This window comes from Heterodontus francisci, chromosome 29, assembly GCF_036365525.1.
Source record: "Heterodontus francisci isolate sHetFra1 chromosome 29, sHetFra1.hap1, whole genome shotgun sequence".
NCBI classification, from domain to species: Eukaryota; Metazoa; Chordata; class Chondrichthyes; order Heterodontiformes; family Heterodontidae; genus Heterodontus; species Heterodontus francisci.
The window spans coordinates 48,077,643-48,101,808 of NC_090399.1; the positions used below are offsets into that span (position 1 = coordinate 48,077,643).

Here is a 24,166-nt window from a genome sequence, read left to right on the forward strand (position 1 = left end):
TGGTGCAGGCAGATTCAATCGTTCTTTAAAAGGTAATTAGACAAACATCTGAAGGAAAAAAAATGCAGTGCTATGGGGGAAAGCGCGGAAGAGTGGGACAAGCTGAGTTGCTTTAAGCTCGACGGGCTGAATGGCCTCTTTTTGTGCTGCAACCGCTCTGTGTTTCTTCAATTATCCCAAACTAGATTTCAGATCGTTGTATCTGACTGCACATTTCTTCATCATTTAAGTTCATGGCATTTGCTGTTCTTTTTCCTTTTCGCCATTTCTGTTCACATTTTAGATTGTTGCTTTTGCATTGTTTCCTATATTTCGGTCATTTCTCTTTGAATTCTAGAATATTGAAACATTTTGCGTTGAGATGAAATGCTAAAAACCCGATGCGCTATGACTACGGCTCCTTTGATTGACGGATTCCCCAGGTCAGCGGCCTCAAATCACACCGACTTGCGTCACACAGGGTGTCGCGCTGACGTAATCGTCTCGGAGAGGAGCCGCACCATCGCAAAACAGCGATGCTCTTACAATCGGTCGGACCCACGCTGTCGGGCGGATATTAATGGCAGCGGCTTGGGGGGCGGGTGCTGTGCAGCAACCCCTGGGGGGGCGCTCCTATGGCTGGCGGGGGTCAAGGCCTGCAGGGGTGGGATGGTTGCAAGCACCTCGAAGTGGCTTGGGCCCGAGCCTGGGACTGGCGCCGTGAGAGCAGCCCAAGCGGCAGCTCTTCCGACTCCAGGGCGCGGTGGCAGCGGGAACCCTGGTGACGGCACAGTGGCTGAGGGCGGTGACGTGAGGGCTGTCAGCAAGAGCACAGGAACACGGAGGCCGTTCAGCCCTTCCAGGTTGTTCCGCCATTCAATGACATCATGGCTGATCCTCGATCCACCTTCATCCATATTCCTTAATACCCTTGGCTGGTAAATATGTGGAGATCTCAGATTCAGGAGGAGAGTAGGGGGCAAGAGGAGAGGGCAGGATGGGGAGTTACTCGGGGTCTCCTGCAGTTCCCCGTGCATTTCTACCTTTGCAATGCCTGGTGTGCCAGCTCAGCTCAGACGTTGCCCGTCTGTTGGCTTCCCAGTCAAACAGTTTTGAGTCCAAAGTTACACAGAACCATAGAATGATACAGGACAGAAGGAGGCCATTCTGCCGATTATGCCTGTGGTGGGTGGATCTCTGAAAGAGTGATCCAATTCGTGTCAGTCCTCTGCCTGACTCGACAGTCCTGTATTTCCCCTGAAGGTATTTATCTGATTCCCTTCTGAAAGTTTCTGTTGAATCCGCTAACCCCACCCTTTCCAAGAATGCATCCCAAATTTTAAGAACTCGCTGCATTGAAAAAAAAATCTCCTCCCCTAGTTCAAGTATTTATCCAATTCTTATTTGATTTGCAGCTTGATTTTGGGAAGGCAGTGACTGTGGAGTGAGGTAAGGGAGGAAGGTTGGCTTTGAGACTGTTCATGCTGTGTTGTGATGTCACTCTTTGTGTCTTGTTCTAGCCATTCCCATTTGTACCTGTGACCTGACAGTTGGAGTCTGTGAACTCGACTGCAGCTGTGACCTTGACTGCTTCTCTGCAAACATTGAAGTCTTCTCTTCCTGTATGCCGCACAACGAACTGTAAGTCTGTGTTAGTGAGTTATTGCATTAATTCCCGGTCTGGCAGTACCTTAGTTTTAGCGTTCTCATCCTCATGTACAAATCCCTACATGGCCTCGTTCCTCCCTATCTCCGTCACCTCCTACAGCACTCCAACCTCTCCGACAGATCTGTGCTCCTCCAATTCTGGATTATTTCACATCTTAATTTTAATCAGTCCGTCATTGGCTGCGGTGATTTCAGCTGGCAAGGCCCTAATCTTTTTAATTCCCTCCCCAAGCCTCTCCTCCTTTAAGACTATTTTTAAAATTCAGCTGTTTGACCAAGCTTTTGGTCACCTCTCCTTAGGTGGCATCAAATTTTCCTTTTTTGTTAAATCATTCATTGGGTGTCACTGGCTAGGCCAGCATTTATTGCCCATGCCAGTTGCTCTCGAGAAGGTGGTGGTGAGCTGCCTTCTTGAACCGCTGCAGTCCATGTGAGGTAGGTACACCCTTAGTGCTGTTAGGAAGGGAGTTCCAGGATTTTGACCCAGCGTCAGTGAATCAAGGGTGATATAGTTCCAAGTCAGGATGGTATGTGGCTTGGAGGGGAGCTTGCAGGTGGTGGTGTTCCCATGCTGCCCTTATCCTTCTGTGTGGTAGAGGTCACAGGTTTGAAAGGTGCTGTTCAAGGAGCTGCAGTGCATCTTGTAGATGGTACACACTGCTGTCACTGTACGTTGGTGGTGGAGGGAGTGAATGTTTGCGGATGGGGTGCTAACTAATTGGGCTGTTTTGTCCCGGATGGTGTTGAGCTCTTTAAATGTTGTTTGAGCTGCACCCGTCCTGGCAAGTTGAGAGTATTCCATCACACTCCTGACTTGTGCCTTATAGATGGTGGAAAAGCCTTTGGGAGTCAGGAGGTGAGTTACTCGCCGCAGGATACCTAGCCTCTGACCTGCTCTTATAGCCACGGTGTTGAGATGGAAACTCCAGTTCACTTTCTGGTTAATGGTAACCTTCAGGATATTGATAGTGGTAGATTCAGTGATGGTAATGCCATTGAATGTCAAGGGGAGATGGTTAGATTCTCTCTTATTGGAGATAGTCATTGCCCGACACTCTGTGGCGCGAATGTTACTTGTCACTTATCAGCCCGACCCTGAATATTGTCCATGTTTTGCTGCATTTCTTCACGGTCTGCTTCAGTATGTGAGGAGTTGCGAATGGTGCTGAACATTGTGCAATCATCAGCAAACATCCCCACTTCTGACCTTATGATTGAAGGAAGGTCATTGATGAACCAGCTGAAGACGGTTGGATCTAGGACACTACCCTGAGGAACTCCTGTAGTGATGTCCTGGAGCTCAGATGATTGACCTCCAACAACCACAACCACCTTTCTTTCTGCTAAGTATGACTCCAACCAGCGGAGACTTTTCCCCTGATTCCCATTGACTCCAGTTTTGCTAGGGCTCCTTGATGCCATACTCGGTCAAGGGCAGTCACTCACATCTCCCCTCTGGAGTTCAGGTCTGTCGTCTATGTTTGAACCAAGGCTGAAAGGAGGTCAGGAGCTGAGTGGCCCTGGCAGAACCCAAACTGAGCGTCACTGAACAGGTTATTGCTAAGCAAGTGCCGCTTGATAGCATTATTGACGACACCTTCAGTCGCTGATGATCGAGAGTAGACAGATGAGGCGATAGTTGGTCGGGTTGGATTTGCCCTGCTTTTTGTGTACGGGATATTCCCGGGCAATTATTCACTTTGCTGGGTTGATGCCAGTGTTCTGGCTGTACTGGAACAGCTTGGCTAAAGGTGCGACAAGTTCTGGAGCACAAGTCTTCAGTACTATTGCCAGAATGATGTCAGGGTCCATAGCCTTTTCAGTATCTAGTGATTTCAGTTGTTTCTTAATATCATGTGGAATGAATCGAATTGGCGCAAGACTGGCATCTGTGATGCTGGGGACTTTAGGAAGAGGTCCAGATGGATCATCCACTGGGCAATTCTGGCTGAAGATTGTTGCAAATGCTCCAACTCCTCCAGTTTGTAGTTTAAGTGTATACCACCATTCACGACTGGATGTGGCAGGACTGCAGAGCTTAGATCTGATCCATTGGTTGTGGGATCGCTTAACTCTGTCTATCGCATGTTGCATATGCTGTTTGACATGCAAGTCGTCCTGGGTTGTAACTTCAGGTTGATATGTCATTTTGAGGTTTGGCTGTTGCTGCTTCTGGCATGTCCTCCTGCACCCTTTATTGAACCAGGGTTGATCTCCCAGCCTGATGGTAATGGTAGAGTGGGGGATAAACTGGGCCATGAGGTTACAGATTGTGGTTGAGTATAATTCTGCTGCTGACGATGCACAGCATCTCATGGATGCCCAGTTGTTAGATCTGTTTGAAATCTCTCCTATTTAGTACCGTGGTAGTGCCACACAACACGATGGAGGGTATCCTCAATGTGAAGACGGAACTTCACAAGGACTATGCAGTGGTCATTCCTGCCAGTGATGTCACAGACAGATGCATCTGTGGCAGGCAGATTGGTGAGGAGGAGGTCAAGTATCCTTTTCCCTCTTGTTGGTTCCCTCACCACCTGTTGCAGACCCGCTGTAGCAGCTAAGACCTTCAGAACTCAGCCAGCTATGGTGCTACTGAGCCACTCTTGGTGATGGTCATTTAAGTGCCCCACCCAGAATACATTCTGTGCCCTTGCCTCAGTGCTTCCTCCAAGTGGTGTTCAATGTGGAGGAATACTGAGGTGGGGTGGTAAGTGGTAATCAGCAGGAGGTTTCCTTACCCATGTTTGGCCCCATGAAATTCATGGGGTCCGGAGGCGATGTTGAGGACTCCTAGGGCAACTCCCTATAGACTGTATACCAATATGCTGCCACCTCTGCTGGGTCTGTTCTGCCAGTGGGACTGGACATACCAGGGATGGTGATGGTGGTGTCTGGGGCATTGTCTGCAAGGTCTGGTTCCACTGGTGTGTGAAACAGCTCTCCCAACTTTGGCACAAGCCCCGAGATGTTAGTAAGGAGGACTTTGCAGGGTTGACAGGGCTGGGTTTGCCATTGTCGCTTTCCGTGCCTAGGTCAATGTCGGGTGGTCCGTCCGGTTTACGTCCTTATTGACTTTGTAGCGATTTGATAAAACTGAGTGGCTGGCTTGCTCGGCATTTCAGAGTCAAATCGCATTGCTGTGGGTTTGGGGTCACATTTCGGCCAGACCAGGTAAAGACAGCAGATTTGCTTCCCTAAAGGACATTAGTGAACTGGATGGGTTTTTATGAGAATCGACAGTGGTTTCATGGCTAGATTTGAATTCCAGATTTATTCATTGAATTCAAATTCTATCGTCTGCCTTGGTGGGATTTGAAACCATGTCCCCAGGGCAATACGCTGCGTCTCTGGGTTTCTAGTCCGGTGCCACTGCGCTTCCACCTCCCCTTGCTGTATCTATCTGTATTGTGATCAATACCACTAAAATGCTGTCCTGCTGATAACTCTTTCAGCAGCCCAGCTTCATTTCCTAAAATTAAATCCAGAATTGCCCTTTCTCTTGCTAAAAAAATGTCTGAAATGCATTTTAAGCAGTTTGAACCCTGTATGACCTACTATGATCGCCCTACTGTTTCTGCATTTCTCGGCAATTGTCCTACTTACTTGCTCTGACTATTTTTGGTCTATAGAATACACGGAACAGTGTGATTGGCCCTATTTTGTTCCTAAGTTCAAACATATGGCCTCATTTGAGCATCCTTCTAGCAAACTATCCCTCCTTACAGCTGTGATTTTTGTTTGTCAACCAATATTGAGATCCGCTTCATTTTATATTGACCTCCATAACCAATGTGTAAACCCTTTAACCTCGACTCATGAATTGCCAATGCTACCCTATTTTAAGCCATATCTCTGTCATAGCTATGATATCATACTTGCAAGTGTCTATCCGTGCCTTCAGCTCATTTGCACTATTCACTAGACTCCTTGCAGTGAAGTATATACCACGAATCACTGAACAACTTTTTTCTCCATTTTCTAGACTTTGTTTTCTCTGCCTTCCAGGTTCAGCTTTAATTCTCTTCCTTCTGAATCTAAGCTTAGTACCCTTGCCAAGCAACATTGAACACTCTCCAACAGAAATAGGAATCCTTCCCACCATGAGGTGAAACTCGTCCGTCTTGTTCAGGTCCCACCTCCTCCATAACCAGTTCCAATGATCCTGGAATATAAAAGCTTCCCTCCTGCACCTTTGAAAATCTTTAACTCGACCTTCTTAAAGGGGAATATCAGCGCATCTTGAAAACCTGGCCATTTATTCAATCTTCAATTCTAAAAGGTATAATATTTTAACTATTTCTAATTTCTACCTATTTAAGCCTATTATACCTACATTCCATCACACCTCCTCTTGACCCATATAAAGGCGAACACCAAAATAGGTTGTTTATATTTTAGGCAGTATTTAGTTTAAACATTCAATAAAGTGTCATACCCTATTATGTGAAACAGGGCAATAATACAAAAGAGCACATTGACAACAATCATCGTTCATGTTTTTACATGGATCATTTAAAGTTTCCAAAAATGATTCTTATAATGCTAAAACAAAGTTCTGAATAAAACTATGTGACGTGTCGGTAATCTGAGGTCACAAAATGTCTACTGAGATGACTGTATCCCGACATGTCGAACATCAATGATCAATTGATGAAACCATGTGATGAGGTAGAGAAGTAAGATTCCATAGCTGATGCTTGATCTTAAACCGATAAAGTCCTGTTGAGATAAACCGTATGAAAGTGTAGTTTAGTTTAGTTTAGAGATACAGCACTTAAACAGGCCCTTCGGCCCACCGAGTCTGTGCCGACCATCAGCCACCCATTTATACTAATCCTACACTAATCCCGTATTCCTATCACATCCCCACCTATCCCTATATATTTCCCTACCACCTACCTATACTAGGGGCAATTTATGATGGCCAATTAACCTATCAACCTGCAAGTCTTTGGCATGTGGGAGGAAACCGGAGCACCCGGAGGAAACCCACACAGACACAGGGAGAACTTGCAAACTCCGCACAGGCAGTACCCAGAATCGAACCCGGATCCCTGGATCTGTGAGGCTGCGGTGCTAACCACTGCGCCAATGTGCCCCCCCCAGTGTAGAACTTGATTATCTTTATAATAGGTATACAGTTCATCAGAAGCTAAAGCGGCGATACAAAGAAAAACCATTCCGCCACGTTTTCCTTAGTACCATCGCAGTCTTCCAATGTTATGATAAATAAGAACATCACTTGCATTACCCCCCCTCCAAATGCCACTCAGGGAAAATGCGGTAAAATGTTCTTTTTCTGCTTCTCTGCAAGAAATCGCATAGGGTACGTTGTTCAGGCAGCAAGACATCTCTGGCATGTCACATGCACTGCTTGCATCCAGAAGATCTTTAACAAAAGAATCTAGTAGTACCTTAATCCTTGTTTTACGCAAGAGCAAGTCCCATCACTGAGAGTCTGCAGTATTTCATTCCTTTCCCACAGTGTTTTCTTCTTCTGTCGTTGTGACTTGACTATCGCTCATTGTTCCAAGTGTGGTTCCCTGTGAAACTAGCCTTTGCGGCACTGCGAGGTACTGCGTGGGTGAGGAACATTTATTTACACAGTTGGTTTCAGTTCGATTACTGCCATTTCCGATGCCATCCACCAGGCTGGGTCCTAAAAGACGGCACCTTGTACTGTTCCTCCATTTCTCTACCCTTCAGGACACCTCTTCAGGTTGTCTACAGAGACAGTTTTAAAAGTGCTTGCCATTCGGCTGGTTAGCAAATATTTTCACAGTTCTTTCATTAATAACAGAATGTATTTGAACAGATTTCTTCCACTTAAGTCTCAAACCAGGTTTCTGTTCAAACTTTCTCTCTTGAACGCACTCCCTGGTTACAGGTTGCCAAGCTTTGTCATTTACCCGTTTCTGTCTAGTCTTTGCTCTGATCCTCTGATTGATCTCATGACTTTGATCTGTTATTTCTTGTTTCAAATCTAATTGTTGCTGTTGGGTCAAGGAGTTGGAAAGCATAGAGGCAACGAAGGAACCACGAGTAAGTTGTGTTTGCATTTCAACACCATACATTAAATAATATGGTGTTCTAGGGAACACTATCCCTGATGCACACACGGGCACATTATTTAGTGATAACTGTACTTCCGGAATGATGGCGGCTCACTTATTCCCTCTGATTATCAACAGTTTGGTCAATAGCTTTTTCACATCCTGGTTTTTATCTTCTACCAGTCCCGCTGACTGCGGATGGCGTGATGTGCTGTGCTCTAACCTAATCCCTCTTTGCAAACAATGGTCTTGGAAAACCTTGGAAACAAAGGCTCTGCCTTGATCAGAATGTAGGAATTTGATTGCACCAGCTACAGTAACAGCATTGACAAGTGCGGTTTCCGAAGCAGTTTTTGTGGGGACCAGCCAGCAAAATGCGGTGGAGGCATCAACACAAACAAAAAGATGTTTATACCCCATTGATGGGGGTAGTGGTCCAATGAAGTCAACAAAAAAAAAAATCTCCATTGATTTATTAGGCTTCACAGAAACCAACGGTGGTGGTTTAATGTGATGATTTGTTAATCAACATACATGGCTCACAATTTGCCACATATGTTTCACAGGCTTTAAGCATGCATGGACACCAACATAAAGGAGTCAATTTACAGAATGTCATGCGGGCACCACTATGTGCCTGACCTATACCCTTGTGAGCTTCTTTTACAAGCTGTTCTCGTTTGTGATTCAGGAGTACCTCCCGGACACCCTTGTGCAACTTAACCAGTACAATACCAGTTGGGATCTCCAAATAGAAGTACTTTGATGGATATTCTTTTGGATTCTCTTTCGTCAGGTCTAATAACTGAATCAGTTCCTCATCCTGATTAGCTGCCCGCTCTGCCCTAGTGATTACATTAACTATGGCAGGCCCCTCTCGAGGGGGTGTCATACAGACTGAATGTTGCGCCTGTCCATCTGCAAGACTGTTGCCCTTTGAATGTACTGAACCAGTGGCATGCCTGGGTACATGAATTACCTGACAATTACATTTCTCCTTTCGCAAATGGAGAATATCTTCCCACAATGACTTGTGATTTATGAGTTTACCTTTATGATTGGTAAAACCTATTTGCTCCCAGAACACAAGGTCTTGATTATAAGTCCGTTTACAATAGTCATTACCTGTTCAAATTAATGTGGGCTTAATAGGGCCTGCCTTTTCTAAAGCATACTGTAATGCTACAGCTTCAGCATACTGTGCTGTCTGTTGGCCAAGGGGTATGGACAGTAATTATTCTGGATAGAAAGAATAAGAATCCTGAAAGGTACCTATTAATATCCCTATCCCAGCTGAGGATTGTTGGGATATTCCTTTTTTAATCATCATTGATGACTATCACAGTAAATAACTTGATAATCTGTAAGTGGTTTCAGAGGTACTTGTTTAAGTTGCTCCTCAGTATCATTATCGTCCATAGCAGGGAGGTGTTCTAAGTCCATGTCTAAGGATAGAAATTTAAAAATGAGTGTAGGATCACTCAAAAAGGAGACCCATGAGCTCTAACTGAACCAATGGCATCAAAATTATCTATCTCAAAGACTACCATTTTATGTACCTGAGGCAGTGGAATGGGACTCTGTAAGCTACTAAAACAGTTTGCTGGATCACCCAACAGGAAAATTAAGCCAATCCTTTCTGAGTTAGCCATTATATCTGAACGGAACCTGAACTATGAATTAAAATACGTCAGGTCCTAATCTCAATTAGGATTAAAAGGAAATTTCCAAATCTCAAAAGTGGAATGAGGGAGTTCTGATTTAAGATCCACGAACTGTGATCAAGAATTTGCCGTTTCTAGATTCTTAAATCGAGGTCTTAATGCCACGGACAGAAAACATTCCTTCCATAATTACAAATCTAAAATATACATTAAAGACTACCACGTAAGTACAGGACTCTGTTAACAACAAAACCATGTTTTTGGGCGCCAGCTGAGGTGAATTATGACTTTAATTCCTTATAGGGGCTAAATCAAATCGGGAGTACATCCCTATGAATCTCCTTTAATCAAGTTCAAACCAGACAATTCTCGTAGACACTTATTGGGGTGCAAAGAATTGTACCAGCTTTCCCTCAAAGAAAGGAAACCAACAGAGAATATTACCACCTTTCGGATAGCCTATTTATAATAATTGTGGCTAAGTCATAAATATTCCAGATATTATAAGGGTCTGGGAACTCTCTTCAATACGTATCTCTACACTTAAAGAGACATAGAGAGGGGGTTCTTTGTAGTTGTATACAGAATGCAACATGAGACGATTCATTAATTTATATAGATTTATTAAAGAATTTAACATGCAGTACAAGTGGATAAGTATGTCACAATATCAAATATTACTAAAAGATGTGACACATAATTTTATTTCTAACATAGAATCCAAAAGATTAACCTTGCTAATGTTACAGCAAAAAAATCTTAGCATATTTTAGCAGTTTAAAATAACTTACCTTTTGTTGCAGCAGCTTTTTCTGAAGCAGCGAGAGTGCGAGCGAGGTATCAGCTGGGGAGGTGAGTTTCAGCTTAAAGTAAATTACCTTTTGTTTCGGCGGACCAGGGGACTGCTGGGTAAGTAAACCTATATATTTGGGCAGTGGCTAAACCCGAAACACTACAAGTGTAGTGTCTCCCACCCATCCTCCTCCTCTAACCAAAAAAAAGGACTCTTGTGTGGAGGGTTTGGTAAGGTAAGGTTTTCCTTTTTTTTAAATCTCTGTTGTCCATTTAGTGCGGAGGGGATGGAAGCTAGGGCAGTTGCATGCTCCCCTTGCAGGATGTGGGAGGTGAGGGTCACCACTTGTGTCCCTGCTGACTTCACCTGTGAGAAGTGCACCCAACTCCAGCTCCTCACAGACCTCGTTAGGGAACTGGAGCTGGAGCTGGATGAACTTCGGATCATTCAGGAGGCTGAGGGGGTGATAGAGAGCAATTATAGGGAAGTAGTGACACCTAAGTTACAGGATAAAGGCAGCTGGGTGACCGTCAGGGGAGAGAAAGGGAATAGGCGCACAGTGCAGGGATCCCCTGTGGCCGTTCCCCTCAATAATACGTATACCGTTTTGGATACGGTTGGGGGGACGACCTACCAGAGGAAAGCCACAGTGGCCAAGTCTCTGGCACTGAGCCTGGCTCAGTGGCTCAGAAGGGAAGGGGGGAGAATCGGAGAGTGATAGGAGATTCAATGGTTAGAGGAACAGACAGGAGATTCTGTGGTCGCGAACGAGACTCCCGGATGGTATGTTGCCTCCTGGGTGCCAGGGTCAGGGATGTCTCTGATCGAGTCTATAGGATTCTTAAGGGGGAGGGAGAGCAGCCAGAGGTCGTGGTGCATATCGGTACCAATGACATAGCTAGGAAAAGGGCCGTGGACCTGAAAAGCAAATATAGGCAATTAGGTTGGAAGCTGAAAGGCAGGACGAACAGAGTAGTAATCTCAGGATTGTTACCGGTGCCACGTGCTAGTGAGGCTAGAAACAGGGAGCGAGTGCAGCTGAACACGTGGCTACAGAACTGGTGTAGGAGGGAGGGATTCAGATATGTGGATCATTGGGATACCTTCTGGGGAAGGTGGGACCTGTACAAGAAGGACGGGTTGCATCTGAACTGGAGGGGCACCAATATCCTGGGCGGGAGGTTTGCCAGAGCTCTTCGGGAGGGTTTAAACTAGTTTGGCAAGGGGATGGCAACCGGAGTCACGGATCAGTGGATGGGGTAGCTGTTGAACAGGCAGATACAGAGTGCAGAGAGTCTGTGAGGAAAGTTAGACAGTTGACAGGGCAAAGTTGCAGCCAGTATGATGGGTTGAAGTGTGTCTATTTTAACGAACGAAGTGTCAGGAATAAGGGTGATGAACTTAGAGCATGGATCAGTACTTGGAGCTACGATGTTGTGGCCATTACGGAGACGTGGATATCACAGGGGCAGGAATGGATGTTGGATGTTCCAGGGTTTAGATGTTTCAAAAGGAATAGGGAGGGAGGTAAAAGTGGTGGGGGAGTGGCATTGTTAATCAGGGATAGTATCACAGCTGCAGAAAGGGAGGTTGTCGAGGAGGGTTTGTCTACTGAGTCATTATGGGTGGAAGTCAGAAACAGGAAAGGAGCAGTCACTTTGTTGGGAGTTTTCTATAGACCCCCCCCAATAGCAACAGAGACACGGAGGAACAGATTGGGAGGCAGATTTTGGAAAGGTGCAGAAGTAACAGGGTTGTTGTCATGGGTGACTACAACTTCCCTAATATTGATTGGAAGCTCCTTAGTGCAAATAGTTTGGATGGAGCAGTTTTTGTCAGGTGTGTCCGGGAAGGTTTCCTGACTCAATATGTCGATAGGCCGACTAGAGGGGAGACTATGCTGGACTTGGTGCTTGGCAACGAACCAGGCCAGGTGGCAGATCTCTCGGTGGGAGCGCATTTCGGTGATAGTGATCACAACTCCCTGACCTTTACTACAGTCATGGAGAGGGACAGGGGCAGACGGGATGGGAAAATATTTAATTGGGGGAGGGGGAGTTACAATGCTATTAGGCAGGAACTGGGGAGCATAAATTGGGAACAGATGTTCTCAGGGAAATGCACGACAGAAATGTGGAGGTTGTTTAGGGGGCACTTGTTGCGACTGCTGGATAGGTTTGTCCCGATGAGGCAGGGAAGGGATGGTAGGGTGAAGGAACCTTGGATGACATGAGATGTGGAACAGCTAGTCAAGAGGAAGAAGGAAGCTTACTTAAGGTTGAGGAAGCAAGGATCAGACAGGGCTCTAGAGGGTTACAAGATAGCATGGAAGGAACTGAAGAATGGATTTAGGAGAGCTAGAAGGGGACATGAAAAAGTCTTGGTGGGTAGGATTAAGGAAAATCCCAAGGCGTTCTACACTTATGTGAGGAACAAGAGGATGGCCAGAGTGAGGGTAGGGCCGATCAGGGATAGTGGAGGGAACTTGTGCCTGGAGTCGGAGGAGGTAGGGGAGGTCCTAAATGAATACTTTGCTTCAGTATTCACTAGTGAGAGGAACCTGGTCATTTGTGAGGACAGCGTGAAACAGGCTGATATGCTCGAACAGGTTGAGGTTAAGAGGGAGGATGTGCTGGAAATTTTGAATGATATGAGGACAGATAAGTCCCCGGGGCCAGACGGGATATACCCAAGGATATTACGGGAAGCGAAGGAAGAGATTGCCGCGCCTTTGGCGATGATCTTTGCGTCTTCACTGTCCACTGGAGTGGTACCAGATGATTGGAGGGTGGCAAATGTTGTTCCCTTGTTCAGGAAAGGGAATAGGGATAACCCAGGGGATTATAGACCAGTCAGTCTTACGTCGGTAGTGGGCAAATTATTGGAGAGGATTCTGAGAGACAGGATTTATGATTACTTGGAAAAGCATGGTTTGATTAGAGACAGTCAGCATGGTTTTGTGAGGGGCAGGTCATGCCTCACAAGCCTTATTGAATTCTTTGAAGATGTGACAAAACGCATTGATGAAGGAAGAGCAGTGGATGTGGTGTATATGGATTTTAGCAAGCCGTTTGATAAGGTTCCCCATGGTAGGTTCATTCAGGAAGTAAGGAGGCATGGGATACAGGGAAATTTGGCTGTCTGGATACAAAATTGGCTGGCCCATAGAAGTCAGAGGGTGGTAGTCGATGGAAAGTATTCAGCATGGAGCTCGGTGACCAGTGGTGTTCCACAAGGATCTGTTCTGGGACCTCTGCTCTTTGTGATTTTTATAAATGACTTGGAGAGGAAGTGGAAGGCTGGGTTAGCAAGGTTGCCGATGACACGAGGGTTGCTGGAGTTGTGGATAGTGTGGAAGGCTGTTGTAGGTTGCAACGGGACATTGACAGGATGCAGAGCTGGGCTGAGAAGTGGCAGATGGAGGTCAACCTGGAAAAGTGTGAAGTGATTCATTTTGGATGGTCGAATTTGAATGCGGAATACAGGCTTAAAGACAGGATTCTTGGTAGTGTGGAGGAACAGAGGGATCTTGGGGTCCATGTCCATAGATTGCTCAAAGTTGCCACCCAAGTTGATAGGGTTGTTAAGAAGGCGTATGGTATGTTGGCTTTCATTAACAGGGGGATTGAGTTTAAAAGCCGCGAGGTTATGCCACAGCTCTATAAGGCCCTGGTTCGACCACACTTGGAATATTGTGTTCAGTTCTGGTCGCCTCAATATCGGAAGGATGTGGAAGCTTTAGAGAGGGTGCAGAGGAGATTTACCAGGATGCTGCCTGGACTGGAGTGCATGTCCTACAAAGAAAGATTGAGGGAGCTAGGGCTTTTCTCATTGGAGCGAAGAAGGATGGGAGGTGACTTGATAGAGGTGTACAAGATGATGAGAGGCATAGATAGAGTGGATCGTCAGAGACTTTTTCCCAGGATGGAAAGGGCTATCACTAGGGGACATAATTTTAAGGAGATTGGAGGAAGGTTTCGGGGAGATGTCATAGGTAGGTTCTTTACACAGAGAGTGGTGGGTGCGTGGAATGCGCTGCAAGCGGTGGTAGTAGAAGCAGATACGTTAGGGGCATTTAAGCGACTCTTGGATAGGTACATGGATGATGGTAGAATGAAGGGTAGGTAGTTAGTTTGACCTTAGAGTAAGTTAAAGGTTCGGCACAACATCGTGGGCCGAAGGGCCTGTACTGTGCTGTACTGTTCTCTGTTCTGTATCCAGAATATCCATCAAAATTTAAAGTAAACTTTTTCCCTTCAATTCCCCATAGTTGAGAAGCATTGTTGTGGATCCAACATTTCTGATCCTTTGCTTTAAAACCTCTCATGTTTATACTGTTTCTGAAGTGTCATCTGACTCTTCGGAAAGATGTGACCTTCCAGTATGTGTTTATCCTCCTTTTAAAAGCCGTATCTTTAATTACCATTTACACTTAATGATTTACTGAAATTCCTTTGCTGTTGAAGAGGTGAGCATTTATCTGGTCAAAGAGTTTATAATTGTGTTTACTTAACCTCTCTTGTTCCTGTGAGTAAATTTCATTTATTATTTCATTATCTATAAATGCCCTTTCCATGGCACCCCAAAGCAACTGCTGGAGCCTGACTGCACAAACCAATTAAGTTTATTGCTACCTCTCCCTGACATGATATTTCAGTCTGTGTGTTTATCTTCCAAGCCCCTGACAACAGCGACACAAATGGATTTTCCAACTTTTTTCTAGTTCATAACAAGGACCTTGAAATTCTTTAACTCTACCTTCTTAAAGGGGAATATCAGTGAGTCATGAAAATCTGACCATTTATTCAATCTTTAATTCTAAAAGGTATAATATTTTAACTATTTCTAAATTCTACCCAATTAAGCCTATTATACCTATATTCCATCACAATTCATGCAGGGGAAACAAATAGGAATATTGTGGCACTAAGATATAGTATAGTCGGGGATAGACACATTTCTCTGCAGCCAAGAGAGAGAGTCCAGAAGGCTGTGTTGCCTGCCTAGTGCCAGGGTTGGGACATCTGCTCAGGACTGGAATGGAACTTGCAGTGGAACAGGGAGGATCCAGTTGCTGTAGTTGCCGTAGTTTTGTGTTCCCATAGGAACATAGGAGCAGTTGTAGGCCATTCACACATCGAGCCTATTCCACCATTCAATTAGATCATGCTAATCATCTACCTCAAGCCACTTCCCCGCGCTAAGTGCCTGGCTTCAGAGTTTCATGGAGTGTGGGAAATGTGAGTGTTTTGCCTTTAAAACCACCTGACACCAATGTTTCAACTGAACGCTCCTGAATGTTGGTTTGAGGCACTTGCAAAAATATCATGAATTCCTGCAATGGGAAAATGGCTACTTTCCTTTTTAGGCCTCGTTCAATTTGTTTCCAGTCCGACTCAGAAACCTCAGTGAAAGGAGAGAATTCAAAAGGGATATTGCAAGTTTCCTCCTGAACCCATTGAAATGGGTCCACCTTGGGAAACATCAAGTGGGAAATATCGTTTACCGCCACTCCAGCCCAGGCCAAATCCCCCACCCCCTCTCCCTGCTGCGTACACTTTCCTGTAACAATGCTGGTGCATGTTGTAGGTAAAGATGATTTATCCATCTTGGCCAGTGGAAATCTTGCAAATGCCTGTGATAAAAGGACAACATCCCTAATTTCCACCATGTTGCATATCCTTTGCAGCCGGGAACTAAAAATTCTCCAAAAGTATAATACATGGGCCTGTATCATGTGCAACACTTCCTCTTCTATTCCATGAGAAATGCGTTAGCTGCTCACTCTAGCTCCTGCCCATAATAACTTGAGTTCCAGGATTTTAACCCAATGTTGCTAAAGGAACCACGATATATTTTCATGTCAGGATGTTGTATGACTGGATGGGAACTTGCAGGTTGTGATGTTCCCATGTTCCAGCTTCTCTTTCTTTTCCAGGGGTAGAGGTCATAAGTTTGCAAAGTGCTGTCAAAGAAGCTTTGCTGAATTGCTGTGCATCTTGTAATTGGTACACACTAGTCGCAGAGTGCTGGTAGTGGATGGGCTGCATATCAAGTGGGTTTCTTGTGTTTCTTTATCCTGGGTGGTGTCGAATATCTTGATTGTTGTTGAAGCAGCACACAACTCGGCATGTAAAGAGCATTCCATCACACTCCTAGCTGGTGCCTTGTAGAAGGAGGAATTTCGTTGGGAATCAGGAGATGTATGATGGAGAAGACCCTGTTTCTCACCTCCTCTTGTAGCCACGCTATTTATGTTGCTGGTACAATACATTTCTCTTCAATCATAAACCTCAAGATGTTGATGATGGGCGATTCAGCGGTGGTAATATAGTTGAAGTTCAAGGGGAGATGATTAAATTCTAAATTGTTTGAAGTGGTCATTGTCTGGCGGCTTGTGGTACGAATGTTACTTGCCACTTATCAGCAAAAGCCTGAATGTTGTTCAAGTCTCACTGCAGGCAAATATGGACTGCTCCAGTATCTGAAGAGTTGGGAATGGAACTGAACACTGTGCAATCATCAATGAGCATCCTGAATTTTGACCTTACAGTGGAGGGAAGGTCATTGATAAATCATCTGAGGTGACTGGGTCCAGGACATTACCCCGCAGAATTTTGTTTTAAGCAATGTTCTGGGTCTGAGATTATTGACCTCCAACAACTACAACAATTTTTCCTGTGTGCTAGGTATGACTCCAATAAGTACATAGCTTTTCACTGATTCCCATTAACTTCTGTTTTACTGTGGTTCTTTGATGCCCCATGCAGTCAAATGATGCCTTGATGTCAAGGGCAATGACTCTTACCTCACCTCAGCCAGTCAACTCTTCTGTCATGATTGGACTAAGGTACAAATGAAGAATGGCATCAAGTAGTCCAGGCAGGATGCAGACTGAATTATCAGTTTTCAGTTTATTTGTGAAGAATTCTCACTTGATAGCACCGTTGTTGGCACCTTCCATCAGTTTGCTGATGATTGAGTACAGACTGATGGGGCAGTAATTGGCTTTATAAGACTTGTTTTGCTTTTTATGGGCTGGATATACCTGTGAAATTTTCCAGTTAATTTGGAACAGTTTGGATCGAGATGCTGCCAGTTCCAGAGAACAAGACTTCAGGACTGCACCTTCGTTGGTAGTGGAGCCCACTGCTTTGCTCAGCCATTTCTTGATACCATGTAAAGTGAATAGAAATGGATAAAGACTGGTTTCTGTTACAGTGCAGATCTCAGAAGCAGGCTGAGATGGATCATAGACTCGGCACTTTTGGCTGAATTTGGTTTCAGACACTTATCCTTGACTTTTGCTCACATGCTGAGCTCTTTAAGGATGGCAACTGACATTGGGCCCTCCTCCTTCTGTTAGTTGTTTAATTGTCCACCACCTTTCACAACTGAATGCGGCAGGACTGCAGAACTTTGATATGATTTTTTGGTTTTTGGATCACTTAGCTCTGACTATAGCATGTTGCTTCCACAATTAGGCATCCTTGTGGCCATGTTTTACAGGTTCACCACGTTGGCACCTCATCTTCAGGTATGTCTGGTGCTACTCCTGGCACGTTCTCATGTACTCCTCACTGAATCAAGCTTGGTTCCTTAGCTTGATGGAATTGGCAGAGTGAGGGATATGCCAGGCCATGAGGTTACAGATTGTGATGGAATACAACTCTGCTGCTGCTGAAGTCCCACAGCACCTCATGGATGTCCAATTTTGAGCTTCTAGATCTGTTCTGAATCTATCTGATGTAGCACTTTTGTAGTGCTACACAACATGGTGATGGATGTTCTTGGTGAGAAGACATGACTTCATCTCCACAAGGAATGTGTAGTGGTCACTCTTACCAATACTGTCGTGGACGGATTCACCCAGGCTAGCAGCAATGCCCTTCAGGACTTGGCCTGTAATGGTGCCACCAAGCAACTGTTGTTGATGAACACTGAAGCCTCAAACCAAAGTTCATTCTGCGCCCTTGCAAACCTCATTGCTTCTTTCAAGTGGCGTTTATCATGGAGGAGTATTGATGCATGAGCTGAGAGAGAGTGGTAGTTAATAATCTGCCGGATGTTTCTTACCTGGGCTGTTGTTATGGATGGGCTATAAGCGCATATTTAACCTGATGCCATAAGACCTCATGGGGGCCAGAGCCAATCTTGAGGGTACCTTGGCCCACTCCCTCCTGACTGTACACCACTGTGCCACCTTCTGTGGCGCTACCACCAGAACATAACAGGAGGGTGTTAGAGGAAAGTGGGACTTTGGCTAAAAGATATGATTGTGTGTGTATGACTTCATCAGGATCTTGCTCGACTAGTTTGTGGGACAGCTCTCCCAAAAATGAGTTCTTCTTGTCACATGATATGCATCATTTCAGAATTGGCCCAGATTTTTCTGCACTTGTAAAGGCTTCTTAAGTCTTTCGTAAGTCATTGCTGAGAATCATGGCGCATCTCAAACTCACCTAACTCAACATAACTTGGGATTCGATGCAATGGCATGGCCTGAGATAGGTGAGATTCTAGTCCTGTTGCGTTTTCAGAGGCAGCTGGTCCATTTTTAGGATTTCACGTTCATGCAGTTGGCTCTTGAGCAGCTGCCATAATATAAATCCTGGGTTGTGAGAGGGCGCACGGTGAGGTGCTGGTGTTGAAAAACAACTGTACTAGTGCAATTGTAAGTTGCAGTTTCCGTGGAGATTAATAGAGCTTTCCTGCTCCCCCTGGCTCCATAGGAACATTTTAAGAAGCACATTTTTGATGATGACAGCTGCTTAGATCACAGCAGCCGATGAAGGTTTGCCAGCAGAGAACCTTCTAATCACATTGCACCCACTGTGTAGGCAGATAGCTAGCTATATATACACAGACAGCAATAGACAGCTACCTAGACATACAGAGATAGATAGATAGTTAGCTATACAGAGACAGCGAGACATATAGATAACTCCCTAGATATACAGAGACAGGGACAGATAGATAGACAGAGACAGAGATATATAGCTATACATCGATAAAAGTAGATAGATAACTAGCTTGATCAATCGGTCGCTCAACAGAAAGCTATCTAGATATAAAGAGACAGATAGAGACACAGACAGTGATAGTTATAGTTAGATATACAGAGAGAGAGATTGATGGATTGGGAGTCAGAGAGAGAGATAAATGGACAGGGTGCTAGATAGAGTTAAGTTGATGTATCAATAGAAAGGGATCAAAGGATATTTAAAGGGATCAAAGGATATGGGGCGAAATCGGGAATAGGTTACTGAGTTGGATGATCAGCCATGATCATAATGAATGGCGGAGCGGGCTCAAAGGGCTGAATGGCCTACCCCTGCTCCTATTTTCTATGTTTCTATGATATACAGATATAGATAGATAGATGTGCACGTCGAGCAAGAGAGATGGATAGACAAATCGATTGATGAAAGACAAATAGGCCAACTAATATATAGATGGATCGGTGGATTGAACTGTCGATTAATGATAGATAAAAGCGATAGATACTCATGTTAAAATGTCACACATTTGCACAGAATTGGACGATACACTGTGATTGATATTACATAATCTTAGAGCAGTATAAGATACAATTTAGAACATTTATTCTTCAGCATTTCCCTAACTTAATAAGATGAAAGGGACTCTTAATCATATTGATCATCTCCTCCCGAAATTTATTCTGCGCTATTGCATATATAAATGTGTTTGTGCATGAACTCAAACTCTGAAGCATATATCCTGTTTCTTCCATGATGGTGAGTGGATCACTGGAATCTGCGAGCAGAAGTTTAAATTCTCTAATTTGTACACAGATATTATATGTAAACATTAGCAACCATAACAGGATAAAACTGCCAGAGATGGAGAGCAGTAAAATGATGGATTTTCTCCGACTCTCTATTTCTGGATCTTTGTGATTCTCACTATGGTTAATGCCCCTGAGTCCCCTTCTAACTGTATTGGTTACCAGAATGTGCTTGATGGTCAGAGCATTGAACATCAAAATTAAAACAAATGGGGCAAATGGGGTTAAGACAATGTCAAACCAGAAGAATGCTAGCCACATGGGTGAGGTATAGAAGCTAGACTTAACAGCACAGAACCACGATTCATTGTTAATGAGTTCCTGAGGTTCCAGTGTAAAGTACATTGGAATGTTTTCGACAAAGATTAATCCACACACTGATGTTATAACGATGGTTGCAGTTTTCTGGGTACAGTATTTAACTCTCAGCTTCTGGCAACAAATGGCCACAAATCGATCAAGGGTGAAACAGACTGTTAGCCAGACGGAAAGATCAATTGCAGCTAAATCGATTGTGATGGTGAGACTGCAGACAGGAGTGTAGTTTAGGAATGAATTTTCAAAATAAATATTAATCTCATACAGTATTACATTAACTATGATAAACAATAGATCTGCCGCTGTCATGGCAGCCAGATACCGAGTTATGCATTTGGAGAGGCCGCACTTTCCTCGAGTGAGAATCACGATTGTCAGTAAATTTGCTGCACAAAAAGGAAACAGAAAAGTTAAAAAAAAAAGTGATTTTCACAACAAATGGATTTACATTGTTTAAAAATATCTATGTTAATTAGCTGAATAATTCCAAAGGAAAAAAAAAAGTGACTTTTCCAGACACACATTCACTTGAAGAAGAGGAGAACTGGTGTTATGAGTACGAGTGATTTTTTGAACTGTATTCAGTGCATATTTGTTTTGTTACAAAGGTCGCTTCATACAATGTTGTAGGAAGTACAAGTATTGTATAACAACACCAGACATATCCTGTGACTTTCACCATAAATAACATTAGTGAGAATGTGCACCGGTCACACACATCTGTCATCTCGATTACAAATCGCCTGAATGGTACAACAACGCAGAGTTTATTTGTTTGATATTAGGACTCACAGTATGACACTTCAAGGAATGGGTGAGGAAACAGATGGAACCCTATATGGTTTTGCACTGTGTTACGAGTACTTCCATTATTTGTGAAATTATGAGTGGTTCTGTTAAAACTGAAAAAAAGATTCCATAGATGCCGGAAATGTGTGTTTTTTTTTTTAGAGGTCATCAGAAGGTCTTTTGGACTGAACTTGTAAACAGCAGTTACTGGAAGAATCAAGGAGTACTTAAAACAAGCCGTTACTGGAGTGCACCTGTTGTCAGATAATTACCCAGCAGGGTTTTTTGGCTTGGGGAAAGATGTTTACAAAGAAGTGACAGGCCAAGATTTATAGGGGTCAGAAGGCTTGACTCTCATGACATTGTTTTTGGTTTCACTTTGGACAGTGAATTGGGTGTGTGGAGAGTGTTAAAAGAACAGTTGGAGAAAACGTGCCAAGGAGCAAACTGCAATTCAGTCTGTTCCGGCTCTTTGAAATGCCTGCCAATTTTCCCATCTCTTTGAGAAACTCTGAGGAGCAAGTGTAAGCAACAGACTGAAACTGTTGCTGCATTTTTCTGGAAAGCCTGCCCAAATCGATCTTTAACATCGACAGACCAAGAACTTTTCTCGGAATATCCCAGTGACAGCCATCTATGCATACTTGGGACGCCAAACCAAAACAAAGGGCATCTGACATCTTTGCATAACTTCTCTGTTGCTTTCAAGAATTAGCAACTATCTGGGAAAACTGGAGAAATGCTGTTAATTCAATCCCACTACTCCACAAGTCACAGCATCTGAATAAAGTTTCCCACCTAGCGAAAAAATAGCCAAATTGGAGTCACTGTTTGTCCCGCAGAATAACACGCACCAAACCAGATTTCTTGAAACAACATGAACTATTAGTTAGATCAGAAATAATAAGTCTTAACTACTAATGAGATAATTCTATATATATGAAATGCTCCTTAGTTTCTTAACCCTTATGTACACATGCATGCATTCAAAAAGAAAGGTTAATCAGTGAAAAGGATTTTTGGTTTACAGCAGTTCCTTAGGAACACAAGGAATAGTAAAAAAATATATCAGTTCGTCATGTTCTGGTAGGAAATAATCGGTTGGGTGAGATGTCCCGAAGTCAAATAGTCAGATCCCTCTCAAAGGCTCTCCAGACAAGGTTGATAAACAGTCTTTGATGGGTAGGCGTTTAAAGCAATTCAACTGCAGCAGGCATCACACAGGTCTTTCATCAAGGGTGCAGCAACCGGTCTGCTCGGGACTCACAGCAGCAACACAGCAATCGAAGTTTTCTGCGGGTTCCAGGAATTTCCAAAACGCAGGAGGCAACAGGAGCCACAGTGGATGCAAGAATTCTTCGGCAATAGGAATCTGCCATGTTTCAAATGCAGGATTTCTTTTCAAGAGATGCAGGTTTCCTTTACAGAGCAAGGTCTTTTTCTCTAGGCAGGTCAGGTCTAAGTTTCAAATGCCTACTCTTTGTCCAATTCACTGGTTTTTAAAAGTCCAAAGTGAAAACAAAATGCCTTCCTGAGCTGTTCACGTGACCAGATGCAGTGCCTCCTCTGTCATTCAAAGTGTTGCTTTGAGGAGGTCAAACCCCTGGCTGGCTTCCTTGAAACTGCTAGCTTTACTACTATTGTATAAAAAGTCAAAATCCAAAAGTTCCAGCTATTTGCAGGTATCCAAGTCCATTGAAAATCTTTTTTTTTTCAATTTTATGAAACAGACAAAAGTTTAAGATTTTTAGTACAAAATAAAACCTCATAATTGTGTGTGTGCGCGCGAGGCTAAGGTAAAATAAGGAATGTTTATATTTCAATCTCTGTTAATGCTTTGCTGCATTACTGGTCATGTCTTGTTTTACAATAAACTGATAATTTTCTTGTTTACTAAAGAAAACTGGTGTTTTATTCTGGGATAAACATGTTGACTGCATCGGTAACTGAGGAAAAAAGTGTTGTGACCTGTGGAGAAGTGAAACCAGAAAAACTGTGCACTTCTCCCGCCTTGGTCGTAACATATAACTGGAGGCTCTTTGCGGGAGAACTCAACGCTGATGACGTACAATTGTACGTGGGGTAATAATAATTGAAAAGAGAGGAAAAACAGGTTTCTTGTGCAGTGGATTAAAGTTTACTCTACCGGAATGTCTTAATTAGCTGCTGTGACCTTTCCAAGGAAGAAAGATATCTCCCTGAGTGATTTGAGGAACGTAACCAAGGTTAAACTAAAAGATTTTGCAGAACTGTTGATGTTTAAGTTAAAACCAGGAGAAAAGAAAGCAGACAAAATTGAAGTCATAGCACACCATTTGAAATTGGAAAAAGATGGCAAAGCTCAGGATCGTGCAGTTGAATTAGCTAAAAATCAGTTACAGGTGAGGCAGCTTAAGTTGAACAGGAAATGCAACAGCTTAAGCTTCAAAAGAAAACAACAAAAAAAACAATAGAATTGAAAAAAAAACTCTGAGCTTGAAAGACAATTGACATAAAAAATCTTGATTTTGAAAAAGAGGAAAGGGAAAATGAGAAAGCATTTCAAAGAGGAAGACAAAGAAGGGAATTCGCAGTTTAAAAGATGGAACTAAGACAAAGGGGTGGTCTTGAAGCCAATAAAAGTTCTGGTGAGGACAGGTCTGGCTGCAGCCCTGGACCCAGTGGAGAGCTGTTTAAATTTGTGCATGCCCTCCTGAAGTTTGAAGAAAGGGACACAAAGGGATTTTCCATTTCTTTTGAAAAGATGGCAAGTCAGATGAAGTGGCCAAAGGAAACCTGGGCAGTGCTTATGCAAAGCAGGATGATGGGCAGAGCTCATGAAGTTTATCCCATGCTCTCTGAGGAGGTTTCTGTAGATTATGATATGACAAAAAAGGCTATTCTAGTTGCTTATGAGTTTTCCTCTGAAGCTTACCGGCAGATATTTCAGAACCTCTGGAGACGGTCTGGGCAGACTTATACAGAATTTGAGAGGGGAAAACAAGTGAATTTTTATCATTGGATGCAGGCTCTAAAGGTAGAAGCCGCATATGAGAACCTTAGGGAATTAATTCTTCCAGAAGAATTTTAAAATACTCTCCCTCTGTTAGTG

At 43.8% G+C, this 24,166-nt stretch overlaps 1 long non-coding RNA gene across 1 annotated transcript; it reads left to right on the forward strand.

Moving 5' to 3' along the window:
- Positions 1–720: 720 nt before the first annotated feature.
- On the forward strand, positions 721–22,876 carry LOC137346029 (uncharacterized). The gene is made up of 4 exons (XR_010968631.1): positions 721–917; positions 1,500–1,620; positions 10,174–10,219; positions 21,238–22,876. It is a non-coding gene; the product is annotated as an uncharacterized lncRNA (long non-coding RNA).
- The last annotated feature ends 1,290 nt before the right edge of the window (positions 22,877–24,166 follow it).